The 15,832-nt window shown below is 45.4% G+C and overlaps 1 protein-coding gene across 5 annotated transcripts in view; it reads left to right on the top strand.

Annotated features, from left to right (window-relative positions):
- Nucleotides 1-15,832, top strand: part of PICALM (phosphatidylinositol binding clathrin assembly protein) — a 502,282-nt gene that overhangs the window by 347,098 nt on the left and 139,352 nt on the right. The window lies entirely within an intron of this gene.

Below are 15,832 nucleotides of genomic sequence, written 5' to 3'. Positions count from 1 at the left end.
GAAAGCCAGTGCAGAAAAAGTTATAATGCTGTAATTTTGTGTGTGAGGATACATTTGTTAGATTTAGTGGTATGGTAATATTTTTAAGAGATTTATATATAATTCCACATTTGTATCAGGAAAGAAAACTGATAATTAAGTAGACATTAATGTGATAGCACAATGGGAGGTGCTCAATTTCTGTCAGAGCCCATTAGAATTTGTTTCTAATTGTCCAACAGATGTATTACATTTTCTAAGTAGACAAAACACATTCATTTTTTAAATAAATACTTATTTTTTAAAGCATCTTCTGTGTTATCTATATCTTTGTTGCAGTGAAGTCATCAAAGTATTACGTACCTGTTCCTGCTCACAGCATCAACAGCTCTTGGGAAGGAAAGAGCTGTAAATCATAAAAAAATTAAAAAAGCTTAGACTGCAAGGTTAACTAATGTGCATATTTCAAAACCAAACTCAGAATAAATTATGCTGGTGGAATGTTTTATGTTGTAACCTTTAAAATCAAAGTAAATTGCATTTTTTTCAATTTGTTCCTTGTTTGGTTTTATTTCAAATTATTCTTTCTTTTAATGTATAGGTTGAGCACTTTATTTGAATGTTTAATTTCAGTAATTACAGTGTCTGAAAAAGGGGGGGGGCAGTAATTCATTTTATAAAGGTCTGATTTTTCTTTAGTTACAATTATAGTAAAATGGTAAATGACAGCAGATAAAAACAATCTAGTCTGCCCAGTAGATTTTTCTTTTTTTTTTTTTTAAGAGTATTAACTGCTGCTTCATGAAAGTTACCCTAAGCCTTCTGTTCAGTGTAGTAGCAGGTTAACTCCAAGCAGAAGTGTAAACCTTAGGTGTAATAGAAAAGTTATCCCATTTCTTCATTTCCATTCTCTAGCCAGCAGGGATCCTCTCTCTGGTTTTCCCGTGCCCTTTTTTATTCCATTATTCTGTCTTCATCACCTCTTCTGGGAGGGCATTCTATGCATTCACGGCCCTTTCCGTGAAAAAATATTTCCTAACATTGTTCCTGAGTCTTCTCCTTCAGAGTTTCATATCGTAACTTCTAGTTTTACAACTTTTCATTTCACTGGAAAAGTTTTGATTTTTGTGTGTCTGTACCTTTCAGGTATTTGAAAGTCTGTATCATACCTCCCCTGCCTCTTCTTTCCTCTAGGGAATACATATTATGGTCCTTCAGTCTCATATGGTTTTCTGTATAGACCCCACACCATTTTGGTAGCCTTTCTCTGAACCACTTCCATTCTGTCTGTAACACCCCTCCAACCGTGGTAACCCTGCCATGGCTGGTGTCCCCCTTACCTTGCAGGCCCAGGTCTCTGTTCACACCATCTCACTGTTGCCACTGCTGCTCTCCCGTGCATGTGTCTCTTTAGGTGCGCATGCATTTCCAGATTTTTTAGGGCCTCCCGCAGAAAATCTGGGCTCTGCATGGCCCAATGACATCACAGCCCAGAATATTTAAAGACCCTTCTAGCATCGTTTGCTCTCATGTGCTTGTCATTGGTGTCCGTTGCTCATGTTTTCCTTGGACAAGCAGGATGGTAGTCCTCACACATGGGTGACATCGGATGGAGCCCAGCACGGAAAACTTATGTCAAAGATTCTGGATCTTTGACTAGGTACACTGAGCATGCCCAGCATGCCGTATACCACATATCCAAGCAGGGTTCCTTTTCAGTATCTTTTTTTTTGTGTGTGGAGCTTTCGCCTCGCAGTTAAGTGAGCTCTTGGCTTTTTCCTTGAAAATTGCCTTTGGAAAAGTTTTCACCAGCTATTTTTGGTTTGTTTTGCATTTCTATCAATGCCCTCTCGGTTCCTTAGCCAGGTTTTTTGGTGTTCTCAGTTTCTTTTCGCTTTCATTCCCCTCCATGGCAGCAGTGCATTGGTGCCCACCAGCTTTGACTGCCCAAGGTCACCGCTCTCATTTTACTCCCTTTTTGTTTGTCAAGGCCTTGTCCAGTTTTCATTGATGCCCCCAGTGCCCGAGGTTCCATGACCATAACGGACCCTCATGAGATGTTCTCTGCCTGAGGGCATTGCATGACTTCCGGAGTTGCCGCATGTGCACCCAGATGGTCCCTAAGGGACTTCGTGCTCGTCTCGATAAGATGGAGAAAATCTTCAGGTCAAGAGCCATCAACATCTGCATCGGTGGTACCTGCACCGATGGACACCATGCCATCGACATTGGGGCCTATGGTCCCATCAATGCCAGCGGATATGGGTGCCAGAGACCGGCCCCTGTCGCTTTCTTCCAGGTTGAGGACAGGTTTGTTATCAACCTCTGCACCAGGAAAAGACCAGGCCAAGCACAGAGGGAAGCATAGGCACTGGTCACCTTCAATGCACAGTGCCAGGCTCGGGGAGGTGCTGGCTCATGTCAAGATGCCCCTGAAGCAACCGTGTGCCGAGGAGTGCCAATCCTCTGTCGATGTCAGGGTTCTATATCAGTCTCCACTGGTCCTGGTGCCAGTCGCTGATCCACTTCTGGGATCCAAGGAAGATCTGGCCACCCCTCCTGCCTCCCAGTTGATGTTGGCATCAGCAGATTTCAAGAAGGAGCTGGAGTAGTGAGTCCAGCTAGCTGTGGAATGAGCTCTGCAGGTCATCAGGCTGTGGCACCAACGGTACCGATGCCCACACTCTGCATTCTCGAACCGCTGCTGGGACAGCTCAATGTGCTCATTGGTGCGTTACCGACCCAGCTGGCATCGGTTCCCGGGTGCCATTGATGCCTAGCTAGGCACCGATCCTTCCCCCAACTGATATGGTGGTTGTTGCCAGCTCCGAGGAGGAGGAAGCTCCACATTGGCCAACAGGGACACAGAGGGCTGTAGCCCCTCATTCAGCTTTGCTGGGGCCAGCACCCATGCTACTGGAGCCTATGCCTCTGGATAAAGGATGAGCACCTAGAGCCCCATCCCCTGTGGACTACAGTGAGGATGAGGCTCCGTATGACCTCTTGGGAGATGACACTGCAGGTTCCTCCTCCGAGGACTCTGAGGGGTCTCCCCTCAGAACATTCTCCTCCAGAGGAATGAAGGAAGTCTCCTCCAGAGAACTTACCTTTCGCAGGTTTTGTACAGGTAATGGCCAAGGCCATTCCTTTTTAGTTGATGACTGAGGAGGAAGCCAGGCACAAAATGCTGGAACTCTTCCAGTTCATGGAGGCTCCTATGGAGTTTGTGGTGGACCCGGTGTACGAGATCCTTTAGGACTTGCTGCTGAGGATCTGGGAACATCCCCTCCATAGTACCTCCTGTGACCAGGCAGGTGGATGGGGTTTAACTCATCCAGAAGGCTACCGGATTCAATAAGCGTCAGCTGCTGCACCAATCAGCGGTAGTGTAATCCGCCCTCAAGAGGGCCAAGCACTCTCAGACCTACTCCTTGGCACCCATGGGGAAGGCCCACAGGGTGGTGGATGCTATTGAGAGGAAACTATTCCAGGGAGCCATGCTCATTGCCTGCATTGCCTCCTACCAGCTCTATATGAGCCAATACTTGTGGAACCTCTGGAGATGCAGGAGGTGGCCGAGCAGCTGCTTCAACAGCAGCAGGACACTCTCTCATGTTGCTGATGAATAAGGGCCTGGAGTGCAAGAAAACACAATGTTCGTACAACAGACTATGTTTTCAAAATGGCATCGAGAGTCTGTGCCGTGGGAATCAGCACCAGCAGAATGGCATGGCTGCAGGCCTTGGATCTCTGACTAGAAGTACAGAAAAGACTCGCTGACTTGCTGTGTATGGGAGAGAATCTCTTCGGAGATAGGGTGAGAGATGTGGTAGCCCAGTTTCGGGACCACCATGAAACCCTCCAACTCTCCACCAGCACTTCCAACCCATCCTCCTTAGCCAGGAGGTCGGCGAGACAGGATCAGAGGAAGTCTTTCTACCACCAAAGGAAGTACTATCCTCCAGCCCCACACTTCCGTTTGCAGCGAGTGAGCTCCCACGGCCGTCCCAGGCAGCAGAGAGCTCCCAAGCCCTAGCCGGCACTCCAGTCAAATCACAGAATGGGGTTTTGACTGGATCATAGGGAGCATAAGCCAGCCACTTGTACCCGAGACGCTGGTTCCCCTGGTTGGGGGCAGGCTGCGATTCTTTGCTAATCAGTGGCCCAGTATAACCTCTGATCAATGGGTTCTGTCCATCAAAGGTACCAATTAAAACCTATTGGGTATCCCGCCAAATTGCCCTCCATGCCTGTTTTGGAGGTTCTGATAAGGGAGCTTTCTGCCCTCTTAATGGCCAGAGTCTGTCCCACCAAGGCAAAGAGGGCAGGGATTCTATTCCCTGTACTTCCTGATTACCATCCTAGACCTGAGGGCTTTGAACAAGTTTCTAAAGAGAGAAAAGTTCAAGATGGTTTCCCTGGGCACCTTGCTTCCCCTCTTACAAAAAGGGGACTAGCTTTGTTCCCTCGATTTGAAGTACGCGTACACTCACATCGAGGTCTTCCCAAGTCACAGGAAGTATCTCAGATTTGTGGTGGGAAAACAGCACTTCCAGTACAGAGTGTTGCTATCCAGGCTACTGTCTGCCCCATGTGTCTTCACAAAATATCTGGCCGTGGTGGGGGCGCACATCTGTAGGCTAGGAATGCATGGTTTCCCTTATTTGGATGATTAGCTGGTCAAGAGCACATCTTAGGTAGGAGCCACTCGGTCCTTGCACTTGATGGTTCAGGTGTTGGAGTCTCTAGGGCTTGTCATCAACTACCCGAAGTCCTGTCTCAGCCAGTCACCTCAACTGGACTTATTAGGAAACCTGCTAGACACGGCTTAGGCAAAAGCCTTCCTGCTATATTCCAGGGCGGTCACCTTGGTATCCACAGTGGCAGTGATTCAACAGAGCCAGCAGGTATTGTTCGGCACAGGTTGAAGTTGTTGGGCCACATGGCTGCAACCATCCTTGTTACTCCCATGGCACGTTTGTACATGCACAGAGCCCAACGGACCCTGAGATCGCAGTGGCCCAGGCCACACAGAGCCTCCAGGATCACATCTGAATCACCTCGTCTCTCCGGGACTCTTTGTCCTGGTGGCGGGTACTCTCAAATTTGGAACAGGGAATATCCTTCCAAAGTCCCCCTACCCAAATTGTCCTAATCACGGATGCGTCTACCCTGGGGAGGGGAGCTCATGTAGAGGGGCTCCACACCTTGTCCCCGTCCCCCCCAGGAAACACCTTGTGAAATCAGTTTCCTGGAGCTCTGGGCAATCAAGTACAAGCTGTGGGCTTTCATCCGCTGTCCAACAAAGTTGTCCTGTTCCAAATGGACAACCAAGTAGCTATGTGGTATATCAACAAGCCAGGGAGACACAGGATTGTACCTCCTGTGTCAGGAAGCAGTCCAGATCTGGTCCTGGGCTCTGTCCCACGGGATGGTGCTCAGGGTTATGTATCTGGCTGGAACTGAAAACGTGGCAGCAGACAGGCTGAGTGGTTCATTCAGACCCACGAGTGGTCTCTGTACCAAGGGGTAGCTAGCCAGATCTTCTGCCTCTGGGGGAGCCCAGATGTGGATCTATTTACGATCCCCTGCAACAGAAAGGTGACTCATTTCTGCTCCCTGTACAGGACAGACGGCAAACAAACCTCTGACGCCTTTGTCCGCCATTGGGGTAAGGGTCTTCTGTACACGTATTCTCTGATTTCCTTAGTGGTCGAAGACTCTGTTGATGCTTCGCAAGGATAGAGGGACTATGATTTTCGTAGCCCCTCATTGGCCGAGACAGGTCAGGTTTCCAGTCCTTCAGGAATTGTCCATTTGGAAACTGATCAGTCTGGGGACTTCTCCAGAGCTCATCAGGCAAGACTGAGGTAGGTTGTAGCATCCCAACCTCCAGGCTCTGTCGCTCGCAGCCTGGATGTTGAGAAGTTAATTCTGCAACCACTTGATCTTTCAGAGGATGTGTCTCAAATCCTGGTCAAATCCTTCCACTAGAAAGGACCTATGGACTAAAGTGGAGGAGGCTTTCTGTATTGTGTGAGCAGAAGACCCTGGATCTGTTCTCCTGCCTCACACATAAAAACTGCTTGACTACCTTCTACACCTATTGGAGGTTGACTTGAAAACCACCTCAAAAGTTCATCTGAGTGCAACTGGCACATACCATCAGGATATAGATGGTACGCCCATCTCTGTACGGCCTATATTGTATGTTTCACGTGGGGTTTGCTTCAATTGAAGCCTCCCTTAAGGCCTCCTGCTCTGTCTTGGGATCTTAACGTGCTGCTAGCTAACAGCTCCTTTTGAGCCGCTGCTCTCCTGTGATCTGAAGTACCTGACCTGGAAGATATTTATGGTGGCGGTCACCTCAGCACACAGGGTCAGTGAGATCCAGGCCTTTGTGACTTATCAACCATACACTGTTTTTTCTTGACAGGGTGGTTTTGCATATGCACCCTAAGTTTCTGCCTAAGGTGGTGATGGATTTCCATCTTAACCAGTCAGTCATCCTGCCAACGTACTTTCACCCTTCCCATTTGCACCAAGTTGAATGAGCACTGTACAGTTTGGACTACAAGAGAGCCTTAGCCTTCTACCTGGAGCGGACAGAAGCCCATAGGCAGTTCACCCAACTTTTTATTTCTTTTGATCGGAATAGGTTGGGAGTTGCCGTTGCCAAACACACAGTACAATTGGCTAGCAAATTGCATCTCCTTCTGTTATGCCCAGGCGTGACTGTATCTTGGGGATCATGTCAAAGCTCATTCTGTTGGAGCCATGACAATGTTGGTGGCTCCCTTGCGAGCAGTTCCCGTGGAGGAGATTTGCAAGGCTGCAACATAGAGTTCTCTACACACGTTCACTTCCCATTATTGTCTGGACAAGGATAACTGACATGACAGTAGGTTTGGCCAGTCTGTCCTCAGGAATCTCTTTGAGGTGTAGAACCTAAGTCTCCCTGCCTGGGGCCCATTGTTTGGGTTCAGGCTGTCTCTCCCTCTGTTACCAACAGCACTGTGAGTGTTGTGCCCGTTGGCACCTGGTTGATGTCTGTTGGTCCCCTTTTGTATTGGGGAGCAGCTTGTAGCTGGGGATTAACCCATGTGTGAGGACTACCGTCCTGCTTGTCCTAGGAGAAAGCAGAGTTGCTTACCTGTAACAGGCAGCAGGATGTTAGTCCTCTTGAAACCCACCTGCCACCCTGTGGACTTTGGTTTATCTTTATTATCTCAATTTTATATAATTCTGTTATAAGTCTGAGAGGGACCCTGCATTTTCTGTGCTGGGCTCCGTCCAATGATGTCACCCATGTGTGAGAACTAACATCCTGCTGTCATAAAACACCTGTTATAGGTAAGCAACTCTGCTTATTCCCGTTTTGCTGTGTTCCTTTATCTCTCCAGCCTGCCTCCCATGTTTCTTTGTGTCTTCTGCCTGTCTTGTCTCATCTATTATATTCCCTTCCTCCCAATGTTCCTCTGATCTGTCTTGTCTCCTTGTCCCTGCTCTCCGTTCTTTGTTCCGCCTTCTTGGACTGTCTGTCTTGCAGACACGGAATGCCTCTTGGACTCCGCTTCTGACTGACTGCTGCCTGCCCTTACCTACTGCCTGGTTTCCACTTCTACTTGCTTATTGCCTGCCGTGACCTTTGCCTGGACTTCATTCATTTGTGACCCTAGCAGACCTCTCCAAGTCCTGCTGGCCCTCCAGAACCCAAGGGCCCAACCTGCAGGGGAGATGGCCACTACTGGTGAAGACTTTGGACTACCTGTCTGAGGGTGTGTTTGCTGTCACCTGTGGGGTTCTGTTCTGTGTTCACGGATCAGGCAGTATCAACTCTGCAGCGGCCTAAGTGCTCACTATTTCTGGAGCATGACACTGTCCTTATGCTTTTTGAGATGAGGTCTCCAGAACTGAACACAGTATTCCAGGTGAAACCTTACAAAGGATGATCTGTACAGTGGCATCACTTCCTTTTTCCTGCTGGTCATGCATCTTTCGATCCAGCTAGCAGCCCTCTGGACTTAGCCGCCACCTTGTCACATTGCTTCACTACCTTCAGATCATCAGACACTACTGTCCTGATATCTCTCTCCCAGTTTATGCACATCAGTCTTTCACTCCCCAAGTCCTTCAGATTACCGTGCCCCAAATGCAAGACTCTGCACTTCTTGGCATTGAATACCATCTGCCAAACCGTTTGACTGCTTCTCAAATTTTCCTAGGTCACTTTTCATTCTCTCTAATCCTTCAGATGTGTCCACTATGTTGCAGATCTTAGTGTTAACTGCAAAAAGACAAATTTTACTTTCCAATCCCTTCTCAAATATATTGAACAGAACCAGTTCCAGAACTGATACGCAAGGAACTCTTCTTATCACTCTTTTCTCTTCAGAATAGGTTCCATTTACCAAAACTAGTTTGTTATTTAGCCAATTTGTAATCCATTTTACCACCCTGGGACTAACTTCCAAGCTTCACATTTTATTCATGAAACTCCTGGGTGGGACCATATCAAAGCCTTGCTGAAATCCAAGTAAACTATATTGAGTGCTCTTCTTTGATCCAATTCTTCAATCACCTAATAAAAAAAAACAACCATCTGATTTGTTTGACAGGAACTTGTCTCAGATCCTCTAACCCATTGGATTGTAGATAGTTAGTTATCCTTTCCTTTAGCAGTTTCTCCATTGATTTTCCTACCACTGAGGTAAGACTAATTGGGTAATGCAGCCACCTCCCTGCTACTACTTTTGAGAAGCAGGACCACAACCGTACTTTTTCAGTTCTGTGGCACTACTCCTGTCTCCAAGGATCTATTGAACAGTTCCTTCAGCTGTCCCACCAGTAATTCTCTGAGCTCCCTAAGTATCCTGAGATGTATCTCATCTGATCCCCTGACCTTGTCCACTTTGTTTTCCTATTTATACCCAAATGCTCTTCTATAAATGGGGATGCATTTACCCCATTCTTATCTGTACTTTTGCTAACTTGCAACGGTCCTTCTCCAGAGTCCTTTTTTAATTCATCTTTCTCATACCTTGCTTTGTCTCCTTGCAATCTTACATTGCTACTTCAGGTCTTCCTCCTTTCTCAGATATATTTGAAAAATATTTTGCCAGCATGCTTTACCTCTTTGGCAATCTTTTCTTCCACTTGAGCTTTTGCAATCCTGATTTCTTTCTTCTCTTCTTTCAGCTTCACTAACTATTCTTCCTTGTGGGTTCCTCTTTTTCAATTCCTTTGTACTTTTTGAATGCCAATCTTTTTGTCTCTTTCTCAGCTACCTTCATGGAAAACCTTTGTGTAGCTCATTTTAATTTGGCCCACTGTTGTTCCACTTCAGCCATCTCTTTCCAGCTTTCTAGCTCTTCCTTGTGCTACTTTGCTATTTTAACAGTCTGTTTTTGAACTTGAGGAACTCTGTCTTCATGTGACTTGCCTCCCTCTTGGCTGCTATATCAAACCATAATGACTGATAACTGGTGCCCAGGTACGTACCTACCTGGACATTTGAGATATTGTCTCCATTTCTGAGTAACAGATCTGGTACTGCTGCTCACCTCATGGGTACCATAATCATTTGTCTGAGCATAGCCCCTTGAAGAGCATCCACAATCCCTCTACTTCTTACAGATTCTGCAGTAGGGATATTCTAATCCATATCAGGCAGATTAAAATCTCCAAGTAGCAACATTTCTACTTTCCTTCCCACTTTTTGGATTTTTTTCAATCAGATCTCTATCAAATTCTTCTTTCTGATTTGGAGGCCTGTAGATCAGTGGTTCCCATCCTTTTTTGTTTCGTGGCATACCCGGTACAGGGATCACTTCGTTGTGGCACACCACCCACTTCTCCATCACTTTCTCTTTTATCTTCCCTCTCTCCTACACCTTGGCATCACCTTCTCCCTTCCTCTTCTCCCAGCAATCATAATCATGCCTCTCCCCTGGCATCATCATCTTCCTTCCATCTCCCATCATCTCTTCCCCCTCCCTTATATTATCATCACCTTCCCTCTCCCTCACTCCCTGGCATCAACATCATCTTCCCTCTCCTACCACCTCTTCCCCCACTCTTGCATCATCCTCTCCTTCCACCACTTTCCTGCACCCCTTGCCGTCATCACCTTCTCTTTCTACCTCCTCACCCCTGGCATCATCATCAATACCTTCCCTTCCCTTCTACTCCTCTCCCCCACTCCTTGGCATCATCATCATCTTCTTTCTCCCTGATCCTCACTTCCAGCGTCATCACCTTTCCTCTCCCTCTCCTCACCCCCTGGCATCATCACCCTCCCTCTCCCCTCATCCCCTTTCCCCCATCCCCAGGCATCATCATCACCTTCCCTCTCCCTTCACCCTCATCACCTTCTCTCTCCCCCTGACATTATCTCCTTACCCCTGCCTCCACCCCCTCTTTCCATTCCCTGGCATCATCGCTTTCTCTTTCCTCTCCCTCCACTCCCCATGCCAATCACTTGCCCTCTCCCTCACCCCCTGACATGTCCCTTCCCTCTCTCTCCACTCCACACTGATATAAATATCAGTCTTCCATTTCCCCCCACACCCTGGCATCGCCTCCTCTCAACCTCACTCCCTGGCATCATTATTACCCCCTTGTATCTTCAGCATCTTCCCTCTCCCTCCACTCATCTCCGCCAACCCCTGGCTTCATCAGCTTCCCTTCCCTCCCCCCCCCCCCCCCCCCCACACTCTCTATGGCACATTCATCTGTCCCTTTCCCTTCTCCACCCCCAAACCCTGACAGTAAACGTTTGGGAGCAGGCTTATCAAATCTTCCTCCTGCTTCTTCCTCCTTTGCCAACCTCTCTCTACAATCTGAACCGTATGGGGTCTGCAAGCTTACAGAGCTCCGTGCAGTTTCTGTTGCACTGGATAGCTAGCAGAGGAGGAAAGCAGGAGCAACTGCAGATAAGCACTGCTTTCCGATGCCCCCTGCTGGCAGGAGGACATTCTGCAGGCCAGGAGGGGAACAGGAAATGACTGTGGCCGTGGCACACCTGCACTCCAGCCACGGCACACCGATTGGGAATTTGCTACTGTGGTCTACACCAGTGTAAATGAAAGTACCATCTTTTTTTTTTTTTTTTAAAGTGCTGCCTCCTTTTCCAACACCCCCGGAATTTCTGTTGCTCTTATTGTTTTTGACAAAGATCTGCTGCTACTCCAATTCTGCTATTTCTTTCCTTTCTGAACAGGTTATAGCCCGGTATGGCTGTATCCTATTCATGAGACTCAACCATGTTTCTGTAATAGCAACAATATCTAAGTCTGCCTCTACCATTAGGGCCCGTAGATCTGGAATTTCATTGCCTAGATGATGAGCATTTGTGCTTATAGGGCCGGATTTTAAGAGGTACATGCGGGCGTACATTTGTGTGCAACCCGGCGTGCACAAATGTACGCCCGATTTTATAACATGCGCACGCAGCCGCGTGCATGTTATAAAATCCAGGGTCAGCACGCGCAAGGGGGTACACAATTGTGCAACTTGTGCTGGCCGAGCCGTGCAGCCTTCCTCAGTTCCCTCCCTTCCCCTCCCTTCCCCTACCTTCCCCTACCTAACCCGCCCCCCACCCCTACCTAAATCCCCCCTTACCTTTATCTTATAAGTTGCGCCTGCCGGCAAACGGCCAGCCCACAATCCCGTGCACAGTGACAAATGACCGCTGTGCCTGGAGGCTCTGACCCCTGACCACCCCGCCCCTTTTTTCAAGCCCCGGGACATACGCGCGTCCTGGGGCTTGCGCGTATCGCCGAGCCTATGAAAAATAGGCTTGGCGCGCGCAGGAGCGGTTACACGCGTAAATCCATGAAAATCTGCCCCATAGCTTTCCACCTTTTTGCAATCAGAATGCTGTTATTCCCGGGCACCTTTTCTGCTTTTTTGTTTTTAAACGTGGACTATTGAGCTGAGTTTTGTTAAATTCTCCACCTACTTCCTGTACTTGTCAGCGATGACATTCCACTTCCTTCTGCCTCCCCCATGCTTTAGTTTAAGTGCGTTATAACATATTTGAATTTTTCTCTTAGGATCCTTTTTCCTGCCATGGACAGATGTAGGCCATCTTTACCATATAGCCTTTTACTGTTCCATACATGGCCTTATCCACCAATATATCCAAAACCACTTTCCTTATACCAGGTTTTGAGCCATATATTGACGTTGTGTATATGGCTTAGCCTTTCCTTCCCCTTTCCATGAACAGATAACACTTCAGAAGAGGCAAGTGTCTTCACCATGTACCCAATCTGTATCCGTGGAGTTTGAAAACACTCTGTACTGTTTGGATGTTGTTTCTAGCAAGGTCATTGGTACCCAGATGGATGATAGATTTTAGGGTCCTTACTTTAATCTTTGTTTGTGTTTCTCCCAGCTGAGGATCTTGGAATGCATATAACTATTGTGTTCCCCTCAAATGATTTCCCAGATTAGTACCTCTGACCAAATCTCCCAGCACAAGGAGCTTTCTGTTCCATCTTTTGATTTCTGTGTGCATTGGGTATCATCTTCGTTTCAGATACCACTTCTGTTTCCATTGCTAAAGCATCTTAATTTTCCAATATAGAAAAGGCATTTTGCACTGGTATGTTTGGGTAATTGCCAAGTTCTTGTGGCCTGGTTTGGCCTCTGTTGGAAACAGGATGCTGGGCTTGATGGACCCTTGGTCTGACCCAGCATGGCAACTTCTTATGTTCTTATCATTTGAGAGAGTGGGGGGGGGGGGGGGTCTCAGATGTTGTCCTGACAGAGCCCACTGTAATCCTTTTATTCCAGGGTTTCTGGATGTTCTGTGGAAGTGGGGGTGGACATCTGGTCTGCACAATTGGGGGTGGTTGTCTCTGGGTTACAGAGCCCACTGTAAAGCACTTGTTCCTGTGTTTCTGAATCTTCTGCACAAGTGGGGGCAGGCTTTCTGAATGCTGTAAATGTGGGAAAGGCTTCTTTGGTGTCTGCTGATTCCTTTTTAACTGTAGCTAATTCTGTTTTAAGTTGTTAACTCCTTTTTCATTGAAGAGAGCTGCAAACAAATGGAGCAAGTTTTAAGCCGCCAGATGATTTGTCTTAAAGCAAAGGCACCACAGTTATTAGACTGAATAATAGTCATTTTGTTAAATTGTTTGTTACATTGTTACCAATTAATGTAATTATGTACCCTAACAAGATTATATTAGTAGGTGGGTAGGGGGATAGGAAGGAAGGGCAGGACTTCTAATAGCTGAGATTTTCAGTAAACAAAACTTTTTGCCGACCTGCACTTATTGGGAGCTTTTCTGTTCCACTGTGGAACAAGCCATACTCCAATAAATGTTGAAAGTCTTGCTGAAAATCAGTAGTCTTAATGCTTTTCAATTTGAGAAATTAGCCTCTCCCAAGAGACAAGGTTAGTAACAAAGTTAGTGGGTTCCCCCCTTTCTTTTTTTATAAAGCCACAACACAACCTAGAATCAACACTTTTTTGCCCTTTTTCTTTATTAAATTAAAGCAGCTCCCCTTCAAAAAAGGCACATAATGCAAATATAGACACATTTTATTGGTTTAATTTGTATTGGATGATTTTATTCATTTTGTGTTAATTTTTGTTTTAGAATTATGAATGCTATTTTTGTAAACCGTTGTGATCTTGTTATGGAACGACGGTATATAAAATGTCTAAATAGATGTTTGTTTGGCTTTAAATAAAAAGCAAAGATTCCTTTCCTCCTGCTGATAATCTTAGTTCCGGATGTGGGGGACCATAAAAGGCTTATTTTGTTTCATATTTCTTCCCTTTTATAAAGAGGAAATCTTATCCCCTAGAAAAGTATAACATAGTGGAATGGGTTTCTTTTTTTAAAACAACTAAATAATAAATTGTCAGTTAGTATGAAACTCCGACTCACAAGCTGCTGATGGCATTCATTTTATGCCTAGCAGCACTATGAGCTTGTCTCCACCCATATCCTGCTGAAAGGTGAGCTGATGCCAGACTGCTCTGAATGTTGAGCACATAAAATAAATGTCCTGTAGCCTCAGCTGGAGTTTGTACTCCAGTTTTCTTCCAAATAATTTTTAAAAATAGCATTTGGACAGGAAGCCAGCCTTCTCTAAGTGAATGCCGGGACTGCTTGATTTTTATTGCAAGTCAGTATTGATTGGTGCAATGAGTTGTAAGTTACCTGGGTAACTTGAACTGGGATATTCAGTAGGACTTACCTGGGTAAAGTCTGCTGTTGAATATAACCAACTAAAGTGACTGGGCAAAGTTCTCTAGGTAGTTTTGGGATTGTGATGTCTCCAAACAAACTTACTCTGTTAAATGTATCCAAATAGCATTGAATATCATCGCTACCCGAATCAATTTAAACCATGTCTTCAGAATGCCCCTGCCTTCCTTTTATCCAGCTAAATTTTACCTGGGTTAAAAGTTAACTGGGTAAAATTTAGCTGGATGGTGGGATGGGAAATTTAAATCTTAAGGTTTGTGCTGATAACTTTAAAAGTTACCTTGAGAGACTCTTTTCAATATCAACTTCATTTTTTTATGAAATTGTTCCCTGACAAATTTTGGATGCATATACAAGGATGTTTTGTATATGTGAGGTGGATGATGCCAAGAGAAATCTTGTTTAAAAAAAAAAAAAAAGTTCGCTAACTTCAGATCTTTAGATTTTATAGTTGATGGATGTTGTGCCTGTTAAATCCTGGATATGTTTATTTATCACTCTCTATTTTTTTTTAAACGGTGCTTCCTTCCTTCCTCCACACCAGCTGGATCTTTGCTCTGCAGTGTCCGTTGTATAAGGGTATAAACAGGTCTTTGTTTATAGCATCGATGTATTGAATACTGAGAGCAATTTTTTTCCAAACATCTTGTAAGCTTAAAAGTGCTTGTTATTTTCAGTGGATTCATTTGATCTGTGCAGAGTTTGTTTGAGAAAGGCACTATCCAGGAAACCTATAACATGGAATATATTTTTATATCTAATATGCTGGAATTAAGACGAGGGTGGACACAGTGTGACTTATAATTGACCTACTTTGGAAGATTAAGGCAGCTGGCTAAATGGCCTAGTTTTTCTTTCAGCATGGTTTTAGAAAATATAGAATTATATAAGAGACAAACTGGATCTAAAATAGTTCTGTATACTTTGTGGCTCTTGATAATTTTGAATTTGAAATGCTTGCAAGATCGTAAAAAAACCAAATCCATATAAACCAATTCAATTGTGCTGATATCCTTGGAAGGAGGATAAAATGCAACTCTGCTTTTATCCTTCTCCCTTGAGTCTGTATCTTTTGTCAGCTAGATTGTCTCTCTTCAAGCTCTCCCTGTAGGCTACACAGCTTTGTTTTCTAAGTGAGATCCATGTGCCAGTTCTTGCTCTCTGTCATTGCTTTGGATCTCTACTGACATTAGCAATGCTCATGTTCTCTTGCATAATGGCCCTCAGAGCCATGTGTCCCTAAAAGGTTGTATACTCCAGAAATAAGTGCACTCCTAAACTCAACTGGCATAGGAAGGAGACTTTTTTATTTTTATTTTGTGGAGGAAGAGAGGATGCATTTATTTCATAAAGCATAAAATTATCAAATATTGTGGAATGTAGAATGAGATACAAGACCTTACACAATAAAGCAGTCTCACACCAGGTAAATTAATAGCTCAGAATCAGAGAAGGGTGACAAAATGATAAAGGGAATGGAACAGCTCCCCTATGAGGAAAGACTAACGAGGTTAGGGCTGTTCAGCTTGAAGAAGAAACGGCTGAGGGGTGGATATGATAAAGGTGTTTAAAATCATGAGAGGTCTAGAACGGGAAAAAGTGAATCGGTTATTTACTCTTTC

This window comes from Rhinatrema bivittatum, chromosome 5, assembly GCF_901001135.1.
Source record: "Rhinatrema bivittatum chromosome 5, aRhiBiv1.1, whole genome shotgun sequence".
In the NCBI taxonomy this organism is placed as follows: domain Eukaryota; kingdom Metazoa; phylum Chordata; class Amphibia; order Gymnophiona; family Rhinatrematidae; genus Rhinatrema; species Rhinatrema bivittatum.
Note: the sequence above shows the minus strand (reverse complement) of the source record. Positions and strands in the feature narration are given on the sequence as shown.